Source organism: Varroa jacobsoni, unplaced genomic scaffold (assembly GCF_002532875.2).
Source record: "Varroa jacobsoni isolate VJ856 unplaced genomic scaffold, vjacob_1.0 scaffold_1207, whole genome shotgun sequence".
Classification (NCBI taxonomy): domain Eukaryota; kingdom Metazoa; phylum Arthropoda; class Arachnida; order Mesostigmata; family Varroidae; genus Varroa; species Varroa jacobsoni.
In genome coordinates, this window is record NW_019214109.1 from 105,192 (window position 1) to 120,354 (window position 15,163).

At 37.8% G+C, this 15,163-nt stretch overlaps 1 protein-coding gene across 2 annotated transcripts in view; it reads right to left on the reverse strand.

Moving 5' to 3' along the window:
* Btk (tyrosine-protein kinase Btk29A) overlaps window positions 1-9,472 on the reverse strand; it is a 60,669-nt gene extending 51,197 nt beyond the window's left edge. Inside the window, exons 1-2 of one of the 2 annotated variants that reach the window (XM_022846023.2) lie at window positions 8,759-9,472; window positions 6,442-6,591 (exon numbers count right to left, since the gene is read on the reverse strand). The gene's annotated coding sequence lies outside the window, so the exon portion shown is untranslated. The remainder of the gene's footprint in view (window positions 1-6,441; window positions 6,592-8,758) is intronic. The other variant, XM_022846022.2, reaches the window with a different exon arrangement.
* Between the last annotated feature and the right edge of the window lie 5,691 nt (window positions 9,473-15,163).

A 15,163-nucleotide genomic window follows, 5' to 3' on the forward strand; every position in this document is an offset into this window, starting at 1 on the left:
AGTGGTGTAGCGGGTATCGAACGTGCGTAAATCTCGCTACCTTATTTTTTAGCATACGTGTATAGTTTTTTAGTTATATTAAATTAGAAAGTTTCATAATTTTTTAATAATGTTTGAACTAACTTTAAAATAAGGATACCATACATACATTGCGTAAAAAGATAACGAAGTTCAAATTTTGAGATTAATTTTATGTTTGCGATGCTCCAGAAGGCGATTCGTAGTTAATTAACAAAATGTAATTATTCCTGTTCTTATTATTAGGTATAAAAGGATTCCATTAGTTGCAAAACATTAAGTTTTTTAAGAACATATTTTTATTTCTGAGAGTAACCTGTATATTTATTTCTAAAGTTCTAAAGCATGTTAATAATTATTATTAAAGTAAATGTTAGATATCGGCCAAAATTGCTGGTATGTGGGCGAATATGTTGAACAAATAAACAAAACGCAAAACGCAACCCAATATGTATTCTGTAATACATATTGTATTAAGAATACTTAAGAAGTTGGACCGATACGGCAGCTATAGTATTTGCGCCTCTATTTGAGAGGCCAGGATTCGCTAATTCGAGCTAATATATATATGATGCGTTACTTTTTGTTATTTACACATTGAAATCGGTGCTCTTGAAGCTGCTCAACAACTGTCAGACAATATCGTGTAATACCATCGCGTAACCATTCTGTGTTGCGAAGATAAGCATTACTTTATGCTCAAATCTATTTATGTTTGCTACCGTCTCACTGTGTTAGACGATATTTTATCGCCTGATCGTTCTCTTATTGGCGTTATAGATTGACCCGTATCTCATTTATTGTGGCTGTGTGCCTCAGCCAAATCCCTTCGCTAGAAATAATTGCATTACAGATAATTCTATACGCCTTCCATTTTAGAGAAACGAATTTTTTGCTTTTCTTCTTCATATTCAGTTTTTATTAGAATTTCATAACCAGCGCTTAACATGTTACCTGCACGCAACGCGTTGCTCAAAATTATTTTTCCTCAAAAACTTTTATAATTATAGCTACTCCTTCCTCTGTTTGCTGTACTAAAATGTGCGTATCTCCTGCGTAATGTCCAACCCTGTAATTTATATTCCTAAAATGATCTATAGTTTCACTAAAGGCCTCCTTACCAATTTTCGACAGATACTATCAGCTTCGAGAAACTAAAACTTGATGACTATGATTAAGCGTCAATTTTCATCACTTAGCGGTATCTTTTCCTCTAAATTAATTGTTCTCTTGTAACACTCAATCAGTCAATAATCGTACATATTTAAAGATTTGATGTGTGTATTTATTGGACTTCATCTAGTGACAATTTTTTGTGAGGTCAAAAAAGATTATTGAGAACTTGCCAACCATATTTCCTGCGCACTTGTTCAATATTCCAGTTTAATTTCTTAGATAAGTCAGCCTAAATTCGAAAGCAGTACGTATATCGTGTTGCCGGGTATTGGATGAAATGGTGTTCTCTATTTACCCCAATATTATTACGAATGACTGAAAATTAATAATACTGACAATTCCAACTACATCCCTGATCTGGCTTGTCTTCCTTATAGGTGATTAAGGAACTGAATTTTTTGCAAGCGGTACCCGCGAGTAACATTTTTTCAAAAAAAACCCTATTCATACGATATAGTTAGCTTAGTATCTACCGTCGAAGAGAATGTGTTCTTAATTAGTGCAAACGGTTTTGTACGAAATGCTCGACATGCTATGAAGCACACATTCGTCAACAACGACGTTCAGCATCGTGTTACTGACAGCAGCAGCAGCAGTAGCATGCATCAATAATCGGTAAAACACCTTAAAAAGTTCGACGCATGGCGATTTATGGGGAGTTGGGATACGGGAATTGCGTGGGTAATCGTCATAGCTGTTATCGTACCGTTTTTTTCGCCAAGCAAAGTAATTTCCTTTTTTCCCCCGTCGTCTGTTTTTTACGCTTATAGACGACACATTACAGGCGATGTCAATTTCTTGTTAACTAGGTAGCGTTGTTTTCACTAGCGGTCTTCTTTTGTGATTTCAACCAGTATCAACATCACTTCCTCGGCCCCCGGCAGTAACAGGAGTGTTTTCAGTTGGCGCGGCCAGACGAATTGGCCAGTCAGAAACAGTCGCTGGTAATATCGTTTGCATCCATTGCTTTGGTTGTATATTAAGTTTCGTAACAACAAACTTCATCCGCATAAGCGCAGCATACCTAGTGCTTGGTCGTTCATTCGTCCATCCATCCATCCATTGTCGTCCGAAAACATTATCTTTATATATCGATTTTTCTTCCACTCTCACGTTTGTGTGCCTATTTCGGTGCCATGACTTTTGTCTTGAAAATTAATAGTAGAAACGACCGCAATGAATGGAAACTAGAAAGAGAATCCGGCACTGAGGCTGAAAGCAGCTCGTACAATTTGCGCGCATAATAGGCCAGCCTCAAAACAACTTGTTGACTCTAGGGTGACAATCTAACTTCTGGCGTATCGTCTGAGCAAGACTGACCTAATAACAAATTAGGAAATTGTGTTCAGATATTCATTACAAAAATGCTTCTAGCATTTTCTGCAGACGTTATGCCAGTATACGCCACACCGTGTTGCTACTGTTATTGGAAAGCGCCAAGCTTGAGCCGTTTCTGGAGCTATGGCGCTGTTCTCTCTGTACACAAGGGCGACATAATAATGCACAATGACCGTAGTAAAGCCAGTCGTGATCAAGGTATAAACCTGAATATTGTGAATAATTTATTCTATATATATATAGTATCTATAGTATATATATAGTAGAATATCACCACTACTTTATTTGGTATTTAATTATTTATCTTCGGGCATATGTAATTAGTCCGCAAATTTGTAATATATATTGTAAAGGTGTTTTTACTCCATTCATCTGCATACGTATCCAAACTTCTCTAATGTGCAGGTCAGCAAAAAAAAACACGGCCCTGTACTGCTGCATAGGGTTTTGTACTATTAATCTTGTAGCAATATATTCATCTTTGTAATATATTAATATCATTTAAAACATAAATGCACCACGTTTTTATTCGGCGCAGGTTGACGAGACTGCCTTCGAAGTTTCGTCGCTAAACCTTTTACGCATGGAATCATAATTGTAGCAAAAACGAAACTGGATAGTAATAGACTGTGAAGACTTTCAGTTTAGGCTGACCGGACCGATAGAGTTAATCTTCCGCACACGGAAAGCAGTCGACTGGTATAGTATCAACTCTTACAGAGAGTGCAGGTCTTATAATACTGCAAAGCTGCCCAACGTCAGGACGATATAAGACGACCAATACATATATTAGCTATTCGTAGCACTTTCGTCACCCCCCGACTAGCACCTCCTGCATATTTGTTCAAGCAGACATTTACACGAGCAGTATAGAGTGCTCTTGATAGCGCCATTATCATTTTCGTTTTATCTATAGCAGCCTAGAGCATTTTCGGTGCCAGAGATGAAGCAATCAACGGTACAAGATATTCGTACCCACTACATGGACGCTTTATCCTTGATTTGTGTTGGTTTAGTAGATAGTTATAACGTGATTTTTATTCACTTCTTTGCTAGTTTGCTCGTTCTCTCGCATCGCGATTTTATTCGTTTTTTTTTTTGCTTACTCGTTTCATGGAGGCCAATCAATGATTTCATAATGTCAGCAGCATCAATTTTAAGAATTCATTAAATACGCACAGCCGATGTCTATCGTCAAGGTAAATGAAATATCCCCTTTATTCGCTAATATCAAGGCTATTATTAAGTGTTATTGGGATCATAAACATTGGAAGTAAAACAAAAGGAAAGCTGACTAAGTATTCTTCATAAGTAAGGACCCAAAAAAAAGGCTGTAAATGACGCATAAACGCGATGTACGATAAGAACCCTGAATGATAAAAGATACTAAATATAATCCTGACTCGTTTACCAGATTTGCGTAGTAGTATATAATAGTATTGCGAATTAACGTTGATAAACAAAGAGGCGTTCTCGTAAAGTATGAGTGCGAGTTAGGCGAAAACACCCAAAATTCTTTGACTTGTGCTAGACTACATCGAATCTATTTAAAGACTCCTCGGGAAGCACAAAAAGGTATCCGAGAAGATTTTTTCTATGTTCTGTCTCAACGTAAGTGCATGAAAAACGCTATCTATTAAAATTTTAAAACAATAATTAATGTCACTAAGGTAACTTCGCCGAATCTCTATCTCTCATCCGCTAGTACCTAGTTTTTATAATACATATAATTAGTAATATGAAAACTAAGTATAAGTATACAAGTATAAGCAAACCGCTTAAAGGTACCACGTCTCAAATACTTAACGAACTAGCGGTTGTGGATTAGCAGAGCGATGTTCAGTCAACACAGCATCAAATTCATGGCACCACCCACTGCGAAAATCCAGTTTATAGTGAAATCCCTGGAAATCGCGCGTTGCGATGACTGCCACAGGATAATTTTGTTTAGAGATTCCTAGTTCTAATAGTATGACTGCCTGTAATTTTTTCATTCGGCAGAATCGAGATTAGACATCATATTTTATGGTGTGGTATTTTTGTCCAAAAATACATTTACGCCGACAGTGCCTGCTAGGGTCTCTCAGTCTGGCAGTCGTCAAGCTTCCACAAAAACAGAGGTATGTAAATATTTGTCCATTCAGACAGCGCGATCTCTTAGTAAATGTGCGCCATGAAACGTAAACCACATTTCTTCGTTCCGAACCTTAACCAAAGACACGCCTTCCATTTTATAGATAAACAAAGATCTTTCTTATTTACTTTTCGATTAATCCTAACATATCAAGGCCAATTGATTATTAGCCAGATATATTTGCGTTGTTCCCAAGGCTCGCATCGAAAAAGCACATTTGAAAAGGTTCCTTTGCCGCGTTGTGATCAGCCTTCAATGGTGAACTTATTCACTGCAGAACTCAGTTTCGAAAATTTGCACCTCAACTGGTATCAACCATCTTATCATATAGTCAAATAGTAATTGGAGGTTTGAAGACCTGGACTGCAACAACGGCGATTCAAAGAAATGTCAGCTTCCTTACTCTAGGCCGCCAGACAGTCTCTTGTCAAACCTGTTACCGTTACAAAAACGATAATTTGCAATATGGCATAACTCAAGTAGTTTACCCGTGTTCTTCGCCCTTAGCGAATGACCACATTCTATTAGCTACGGAATGGCAACGACATTTTGACGAACAGAAATACTGGGAGAATGCACTGTTGTTATGCGCTTCTTAGCATCTCCATCGCTCATATATATATATATGTATGTATGTATGTATGTATATATATATATATATATATATATATATATATATATATAAGCTCCATTAGCAACGGTCATATATTACGTCTCGATACGATTAAACATAACATGACATTTTTGGCTCAATACGCGTACAGCTATGATTTCAAATGTAACGGTATTACAAAATCGTTATAGGACACAAGACTTGGTAACCAAAGCAGCTCTTGGCCACTAACGAACATAAATTTTTTTTTATATTGTCAGTATGTCGGGGGCCAAGTGGCTATCGCCGCTTGATTAACTTCAGAAACATAACAAACTGCGGCTATTCAAAACTGTCATAGTGGGTGCATATTATAAATAGTCGTATCACATACATGTGGCACAAGTCCTCCAAATGAGTTGTTATATCGTTAAACACGAGAACCATATGCTCTGATTTGATAACCCAATTTTCATTTGACATTCTGGAGCCTCAATTATGGCAAAAACTAGATCCAAAAAAACTAAACCATTGTGTCATCAAATTATTAAGGTGATCGCAAAAACTCCATACACATAGTACTTCAAACATCTGAAACCAAAGTTGAAATTAAAGAAAGTTTTAACTTCAAAAACATATGTATCCCTAAAATATAAAGCTGAAATTATGCTTCTCATATATTCTAACTACAGTTTCAAGCGTTTCCACTACTATCTGGGCAAATAAGATGCAAATGGAAGTCTTGTACTAGGGAATTGCACGCCTTACTGAAAGCAAAGCCCTAAACCGAATAGTTATACATATCTCTTTAAAGAAATTGAATTAGAAAATTAGGACGGAACTATTATTTCTATTGTGTGGATACTGGATACAACTTCAACACATACAAGCTGGGCAAATGATGTAAGAAGGCCTGAACTACCTGTAAACTAGAATGCAGGTTTTTCGAAATCTTAGATTTCAAGGCACCTATGCCTTAATTAAATTGAAAATTACTTCAGGTAACCTGTGCAGATTGCACAGATACATGGCGTTATTAAATTTTAAAATGTACTACTAAAATAAAGTTACGAGGTAGGCATTAAAGGTCTTTTGTCGTAGTATATGAAATAGAACTTTCCAAAAGTTTGCATAACTAAAAACTAATCGTTTTGGTCCACTTAATTAAAGATTATGTTCTAACCTTGTATCATAGTGTACAGTCGTGGTCCAAACCCTGTGTATAGCCATACACATATTTACCCTGGCGCTTCTCGATAGCGGCATCATCTTTGAAATGCCGTTCTCGCGTCCCCCGTCAATATGAAGCTTGAGTATTGTAGCACCAATTCGCCTTGCATATACAGCAGAAAAATATAAAGAAACAACGTTTGGCTTATCCACTTTAATCGTTGATAATGATGTAATAATATCGTATTTGCTTACTACGTGTATATAGACACGTAGATGAGGCAGTCTAGTTCGAAATGAAGCTTCGACAGACTCTGAAGCAATGCTTAATGCTTGACGCAAAGCTCCAAATATTTAATAAGATCTTATGGAAAGCCACATGAGCTAAGAACGTGGTCCCTGTTAACGAATAGTAGAGATGCGATAGGTGCACTGTTTTGAGGCTTCGGCATCAAGCTTTCTAAATTTATAAAGTCTGTCACCTTTGTTAAGTAAATCTCAATACTTCGAAAACCAATTTTTTAGCTAATCATTTATATTCTTGTGGAATAGATTGCTGCAATTATCGACTACTACTTTGGAAAAATGTTTTATTGAACCTCTTATAACCCTAAGTCAATGTTAAGTCATAATGGCTTAACGTGCTACGATACCCAATGCTTAGTCTGTGCTATTGGTGAAAAACTTAACATATGCTTTCTATGCTGCCATATTTTCATTGCGGTAGCTCATATTGTAAAAGCAGCATACAATATTAAGTAGTTCTAATTCGAGAGTGGTTGTTCCCTAGCGGTCGTTTTCTAGTGGCGTGTATAGGTTTGTGGTTAAAGTTGTGTGTAAATGAATGTTGTCGACTAAGTTAAGCCTACATGAAGAAAATTCTCTCCGGAGGATCCGATTTGGTTTGAAGGGTTATATTTAAGCAATCGGTTGTGTGAAGTTTAGTGCGACCCTAGCCAATAACGATCCACCTGTGGTGGAAAATTTTAAAAAATGTAGCAAAAGCATATAAGTACACAAGCAAAGAAGAAACTTGTGGAAAAATAGAATATTCGACATTTACGTGAACAAAATTCAATTTTGGAATAGCGAACGAAAAATCAAATTCTATATTTTATCAACAGATCTAATACATTATGTTGGCCTTGGTCCTGAGAGGGTTTTGCTATTTATGTGTAACTTGGCACGTTGTTATATAGAGAACGCAAACCATAAGACTTCTTCAAAGTAAATCAGTTACCAATGTAAGCGACTACATTTTACTTATCCAAATTCCATGTTTCAAACAATCTGATGAATATAGTCTGAAAGAGCGCATATTCATAAACCGGGTAACCAATTACAGTGAACCCAATGCTCATAACGACGTGAACTTTTTCAATGATATAGAGTTAATTTCATGGTGTATCGTCTTAAATGAAGAAAATCTGGCGAGCCCGAATGCACCTTGCATAGGAAGCGTTTTTAGAAACAAAATTCTCTAAGCAGTGTCACATTAGAGGAAGGTCATAGCTGCTAATATTTTGTATTGCAATGTATACACTAATATTGCGATCACTCTGTGACGAAACAAGAACGAATCAATGACGCCCGTTCGCGTCGACGAGGGTCGATGACGTATAGGCTCAAGGTTAGCCTTAGATGAAATACGACTTTGCTAAAAGGGTCCATGCGTAAAAGAATAGCGCCATAGCCGCAATGGCCTATCACTATTGAACTTAAACGCATATATAACATGTAATCGACGGTTATTATTTGCAAAAAAAATCAACGTCTAGCCGTTTCTGTGTGCTATAGTAAGTGCCTATTTTCGGAGGGATAACTTGTCTATGAAAGACTACTAACATAAATAAGTTTACCCCGTTATTTTCGTACAGGATTACAAATAAACATTCATGTGTAAAATTAGTCGTATGCATATAGGGACGCACCATGTTGCTAAAGAGCGAAAGTGAAAGTGATTAGCTAGCGAGCTTCTTAATTATCACCATCATCGTCACCTTATTTTCATTCATTCAAGCATGCATCATGGCTCGTTCTATCCAGAGCTGTAGCACAGGAAGTAGTTGCCATTGTCTCTGACATTTCGATGCATACATAGAGTTGTCGAAGAATCTTACTGAACTGCTTGTTATTATTATCGCCGTCACACCAAATTATATACAACTCACGCAAGACGGACATAATAATCATAATACATAGCAGCCACACATAGGCATGCGGAAACGGGCATACCTTTTTGAGATATAAGCAATCAATTAGTCATAAGTTTTGTCTTTTTTAATTCGTATGAATTTTAAAAACCAACTATCTTCCGTTTACACACTAACCTGTCCTTAAGCTTGACTATCCTTTAATCTGGTTCGCTACAGCATCGTTATCCCAATCTTATAAAATCGAAATGACTTAGTCCACCGTTGCTGCACGTACATCACTGCGTCCTTTCCCTACAACAACAGCGAGAGCAACGACGGCGATGATGACGATGGTAATGATATAACCGATAGCAACATTCCACCTATATGTGTACCAGGTAGAAAATTACGTCCCTGAACTCCGACCAATTATTGTAATTTCTTCAAGAAAAGTTTTACTCTCTGAAGATCACACTCACTGAGACAGGTCCACGGCTTTCCACACGGCAACAGTTACATGACACGGGCTGATTGTAAACTTGAAGCATTTGAACTATACGAATGTCCAAAGTTAATTCTCATAGACCCACTAGTACGAATTTAACACAGCCAGCGTAATGGACGAAACTATATTGAACATTATTGTAACGGTAAAGTAAATGATTAAGAGGAGCCTTTCTAACGAATCACGAGGCGTCGTGGTGTTGTCTCCTAGGGGGACGCCCGATCAGACAACTATCAGTTCGCTTACTCTCAAACAGCTTGAGCAGCAGCAGCAGCAGTAGTAGTAGCTGAGATAGAGCGACGCGAATCGGATTCAGCCAACTATCCGACGAAGCCCCCGATCTTCGCTTCGCGTCTCGTCCGCTTCGTCGACCGCTGCTATCAAGCAACCAGGCAGCCGACCATCATTCACCGACCACAACACATAGGAGGCGGCAGCGGCAGCAACAGCAGATCCGTCCTGTAGCCGGCCAACTTCGACCGGATGCCACCAGAGGGCGTCCGCGCCATTGGTGGGAGAAGATCAAAACCGATGGCGCTGACTGGTGCTGATCGGAGAAAGCCCGCGCGTAGAGAATGAGAAGGACATTCTTCTGAAGTCAACTGGAATTTTCAAGAATAATATATGTGATTAGGTTCAACTTGCAGATCTCATAACTAGAGATACGATTGTTTCGGTAAAAAAGAATTGTTCAAGAATGTGAGTTGGCTGAATAGCCTATTGAACCGGCTTCAAAGAGACACCATTGAGCAAGTGGCACGTATGCTTAACAGTACATACAATACTTCACCTTGCCCTGTTTGATTGATTAACAGATAAATCGCTACTGCAGAGTAAGAAAGTGTGAACTTTTTTACAACTACAAATAATCGTACTTGTTTCAGTTTGAATTTCGTGAGGGAATTGTTTTTGTTTTCGTGAGAGAATGGTAATATTAACGAATATACTACGATGCAGAAATTAAATAGAAATTAAAAATAAAATTAATTTTACAGGTGGCCGCGTTAGGTACATCAAGAACAAACAAATACACTCCATACGTCAGGGGTTTCCTGATATGGTACGGTTTGTACTGTCGCACAGCCTCCAGTGTACGGGTACAGTTTTGACAAAAAAAAGGTATCACTTTAATCCAACAATAATAACAAAATCAATTCGTAAGTTCCGCCTCATCCCCTTTTAAATGACTAAGTGGAAAGTGTCGACGGGGCCGAATGCCTGTCGTCACACTATAGGCGCGGGTTTGCACATGCTCGATCATAAACCTGACTTTTTTGAACATATCGAGTATAGAATAGAGTTCTATGCTAAACAAAGCCTATATATGAAAAAATATATGTCGATAATGTCGACATCATCGACATATAAGTTTTGATAGTTTCTTCATACACTTTCTGCTCTCTGATAAAATAGCCAATATAGACAAATAGCCTGTGATATGTCAAAGATCAACATTGACAACACGCAGCCTTAGATATCTTACGTGTAAAATAATAAATAGTATAAAGTGTTTTTAACAAATACGTTTTGATGTTTAATAAACATATTAGGAATTTTTCTGTGCTTCATAAATACAATGCATCGAAAGCCTGCTATATAGATAGAGATGAACAAATAAAAGGTGCTTTCATTCAGCCCGACTTACCGTGTATTAGATTTCGTATAAGTATAGGATTGTTCCAAAAATTCAAAAAAAAAATTAAAAAAGTCAGCTGTAACTAATCGAGTTTTTACTTAGCCCATCTGATGTGCATCGCATGTCCTACAGAAACGCGCTTCATATAATTTTTGATATAAATCTTTAAAAATCAGATATCTATGACATGAGGCCTAAAGATATATACAACAGATATTTAAAAAAAATCGATTCCAGTGACCTTTATTCAAGTTTTTACATTTTTTGGCACGTCTCTGGCTATAGCCAGCGTTCATTCTAGAGAAGGCGATGAAGACCGTTTTCTTGCCAGCCATGTCTGCATAAATCGTCTCTAGAGTCCAAGTAGTACAGTGAAAATCGGTGGGGCCAGCCCACAAGAACTGTTCGTGGATGTCTACTCACAGCAGGTTGTCCTAAAGACCTCATTTCTGTTGGCCGGTAGCGGTTTTGACTGGAAGATTCGCAGCGTTCGTTGGTAACGCAACAGCTGCTGTACGGAATTGCCAACCTGTTCCGCGGTGAAAATGAAAAACAAGCAGGGCAATCCGTCAATAAATGATACAGGGTTCTAAAGAAAACACGACGAAAAAAATTTAGATAAGTCTTCGTTTAGACCGCTAGTGCAATACAGGAAATAAGGTACGGTGTGAAAGGATACATATCTAACCTCCGGTAAATAAAAATACAAAAAACATATGTACTTGATTTTCCGTTAAAACCCAAATACGGGAAGGAGGATATGTCGATGATGTCTCGACACCATTATTGGCTGGCTTTAAAAACAGACAGATCTGATTGCAAATAAGATGTATATAATAAATGGCCAGCATCGTGCCCGTTCCTTACAGATTCATTCAAGTTTCTATACAATACAGAAAAAATTATCAAGCATCATTAGTACAGTTGGGAGAAAGATACCTGCGCCCATTTGCTTCAAGTAATGGTAAAAGGACTCATTTTTTATGCAAACGTCGTCTGCACGTAAGGAGATTATGGATCTTCATCACGCTTTTCGTAAGTGTGCGTGCCAATCTTTCCTCAGTTTTCCAATACTGATATCCACCCTAAAAAGCACAGCTCGTAGCTATGCTTTTCAAAGTGAAAGTTCTTTTGTTAATTGCTAAGCATAGGCTTCAACTGCGGCAGTTCCATGAGTTACTCCTAAGCCACTTTTGCGAGTTACTATCAGTTCTAGTCACGTATTCTTGTCCAAGTCTCTTACAGTTGACGTGGAAGTTGGTTCGTGAAGGCCATGACTACACAATTTATTTTCGATACATTTATATTTATACTTAACACGAAATTCGTTTATGCAATAACGTAGTGAAGCTTGGAGGCGTTAGAGTGCGTAAGCATACATTCACTGCCTAACTATATCCTTGTGGTTACACATGCCGATTGGTCATTCCGGGGTCCGCCGCTTAATCGAAGCCGGTGTCTCTATTGCCAACTGTATGGTAACCAGCCATAATCACTTTAAATGCTTTAACACTTTAAAAAAAAAGTCGTACTTTAAATGTTTATTTAAAGCCTGAAACCGTGAAACTCATCGTTGTATTTACCTCCAAACACCTGCAAACGTTAAATATTAAAAGGGGCAGAGTGAAGACATACAAATTCACCAGCAGCACACTTCACCAAAGATTATTTCAGGCACTGAATTTCCACATCGTTGAAGGTTGTTAAATATCGTCAACTTTCTTAAACTACGACTATGCGCTTTAAAGGCGTAAACGCTCCTGTAGGCATTTTCTCAAATTGCCGTAGAAATTTAAAAGGCAATTACGGCTTATTGTGTATACCTTTCAGTCTGTAGAGCTCTAGGTACGTATTCGATATTAAATACCACTAATACACTAGGCCAGGTTGTAGTCATTCGAAGCCGGAATCATTTTTCGATTCATTCATAGCTTCACTTATTTTTATTATTGATAAATGTAAATGACCAAAACGACTTCCCTGATCACGTAAAAATAGAAATCCAAGTCTTATATAATGGAAGAACAATTAAGGTTAAACCATCGGTGAAACATTTATTTACCTGTTGAATGTAATATGGCGATCGCCGTAAAAGGTGAGGCAAAATTATGCATAGGGTTCGTTCCAGTCAGATCTTACTTCAGAAGGGCTTGGAATTCTGTTCCGTAATTTTTAAGTTGGAAACAAAGGAGGCTCACGTAGGCTACCAATGAGACACTCTCATATAGTAGATCTCAAAACGCACAGTTTAAGAGTATTTCATTTTTTTAATAAAGCAAACTAAGCTCAACGGTTAGCAATTGCACGGACAAGCTGTGACAATCGAGACAAAAGTAATAATGGAACCTGCCATTGGAAATGTACCAACATCATACGTTTGAAGATATCGGAAGCATTATCGGTGTTAATCATTCTGCATCTACCTCCGTGTTAAAGAACGTTCTGTAAGTCTGAGGCTGTTTCATGGTTCTATGTACCTTTACTTTACAAAATAGCAGCGTCCTTCTTTTGTCTATACTGGCTTCTTCTGTTTCATTTCTAAAAAGTAACGAAGGACGCTTGGTCCTATGTGTGGTTGTATAGCGAACCCTTCATAGAAACATTGTGTGCTGTTTTATCCAGGCACCTACAAGTATTAAGTCTCATCGTAAGATAATTGTGGTAGTTTGGTCAAGTACTGTTAAACCTGTTTTACCTGGTCCTGCGTAACGGACCTATTGGATCCCTTCCTGCTGAAATAATTCAGTAGAGAACCAATGGTCTCCATAAATAGTGGAAATTGAAACGTGGGCTCTCTCGTATATCGAAATTTCGAGCTGACATTATGGAAATGTTGGTAAACATGATCGAAACTATAGTACACAATACGCCTTTCCATAAATGTTGAAAGTTGCCCTTTGTTTATATAGCCTCACCGCACACTCTGTATTATTTCATAACCCTCAGAGAAATAATAGACCAGCTCGTAATGCGAATTATATACATCTATCTGTTTTGATTGGAGCAAGGTTTCATTTCTTTTTCTTTTTTAGATAATATAACAGTTCTAGAAATAGTTTGCTACTTTTGTTTAACATGGGTTTGGTAAATCAGTAGTTAATGGCAGTGACAATTTTGCAAAGCTCAACAATAGTATGTCACACCATACTGGCACGCTCTAAAACCGAAATTGAATTACGTATGTATATATATATGGAAGGAGTCTGATAAATGCCGTGTAGCATCAATGACTAATGAAGCTGCTGTTCAGATTGCCCCGGAAAAATCTGCTGATACAAACAGTGCGATTTTCCCGGATATTTTAGACGGAGAGCTCAAGTCCGTGATACAGTCAGGGTAACGGGATTGGCATTACAGATATCCTTGCATCGTAAAGCCTAGCGAAAAGGCCCATAGTATAGTTTTCCATAATTATTTCCAAAGTGGTGAATTGTATGCGAATACGTTGTGTATGTTTATACGAGCTCTACGATGGTATCAAAACGCACAAATGTACGTACAGAAAAAGTTAATGAAGTCCCCGTACGTTGATGGAAGTAGTGAAGGTGTTAATAACAGGTGCACTCCATTAGGCTCCAGGCGTATTGCCCGCTTCTATATCTGGAACACCGAATAACCTTTTGCACCTATTGCAACACCACCCTCTACGTTTTGAGTTTTACGTTTGCTATCATCGTTAGGCATTCCATCAGGTGGTTGGCTTTTACCACGAAACAGTCAGTCTATGCTCGGGTTCGAACTCAGACCACAATGTACCCTTACGATTAGCTGGGAAATACGTTACCCAATAAACTATCATGGGGAGTTGAAAAACTACCCTAGAAAGTAAAAGGCCTTCATAAATTCACGAATAATCAGTATTAAGTTGACGGTACCAATTTTTTGCTAAAGTTTGTATTTTTTTTCAGCAGAAACCTATCTTTATTTATAATTAATAAATAGTTCTCAAAAAGGTGTTTAGAAAAACAAAATAAATCTTTTAAAGGGTGATCGAACTCCACTGTCGAGCCCTTGAGTTGCCTGCAGATAAAGTCTCTTAAAAGAAATCATGTGTATCAAATTAAAAAGTGAAAGGGAACGGTAAAAACTGTATATTTATACAAAATGTAGTAACCATAAAAGCTCATGCCATCGCGACAGACAAAAAGGAGGCTCAAGTTGCCTTTTTGCGTGTGAGCGTCACTATAATTGTATAACTTCGTGTTTAAAAATGCCTGACTTGAGATAAGACAGTGTGCTGTACTACCGTAATTGTCGTTTTTGCGACATACATACCCGAATTCTATCTGGAAGCGTGAAAAAGTACGCGAAAACCGAAAAGGCATCCTTTAATTACGCCATTGGAGAGATAGACAGCGGGTGATGTTAATTACCGGAGACGGCCCGTTTCGAGGATAGACCTCATTAATGTATTAAAGATATCACTAAAGACTGCTCTGAGGGCGAGTACTGATGTGAA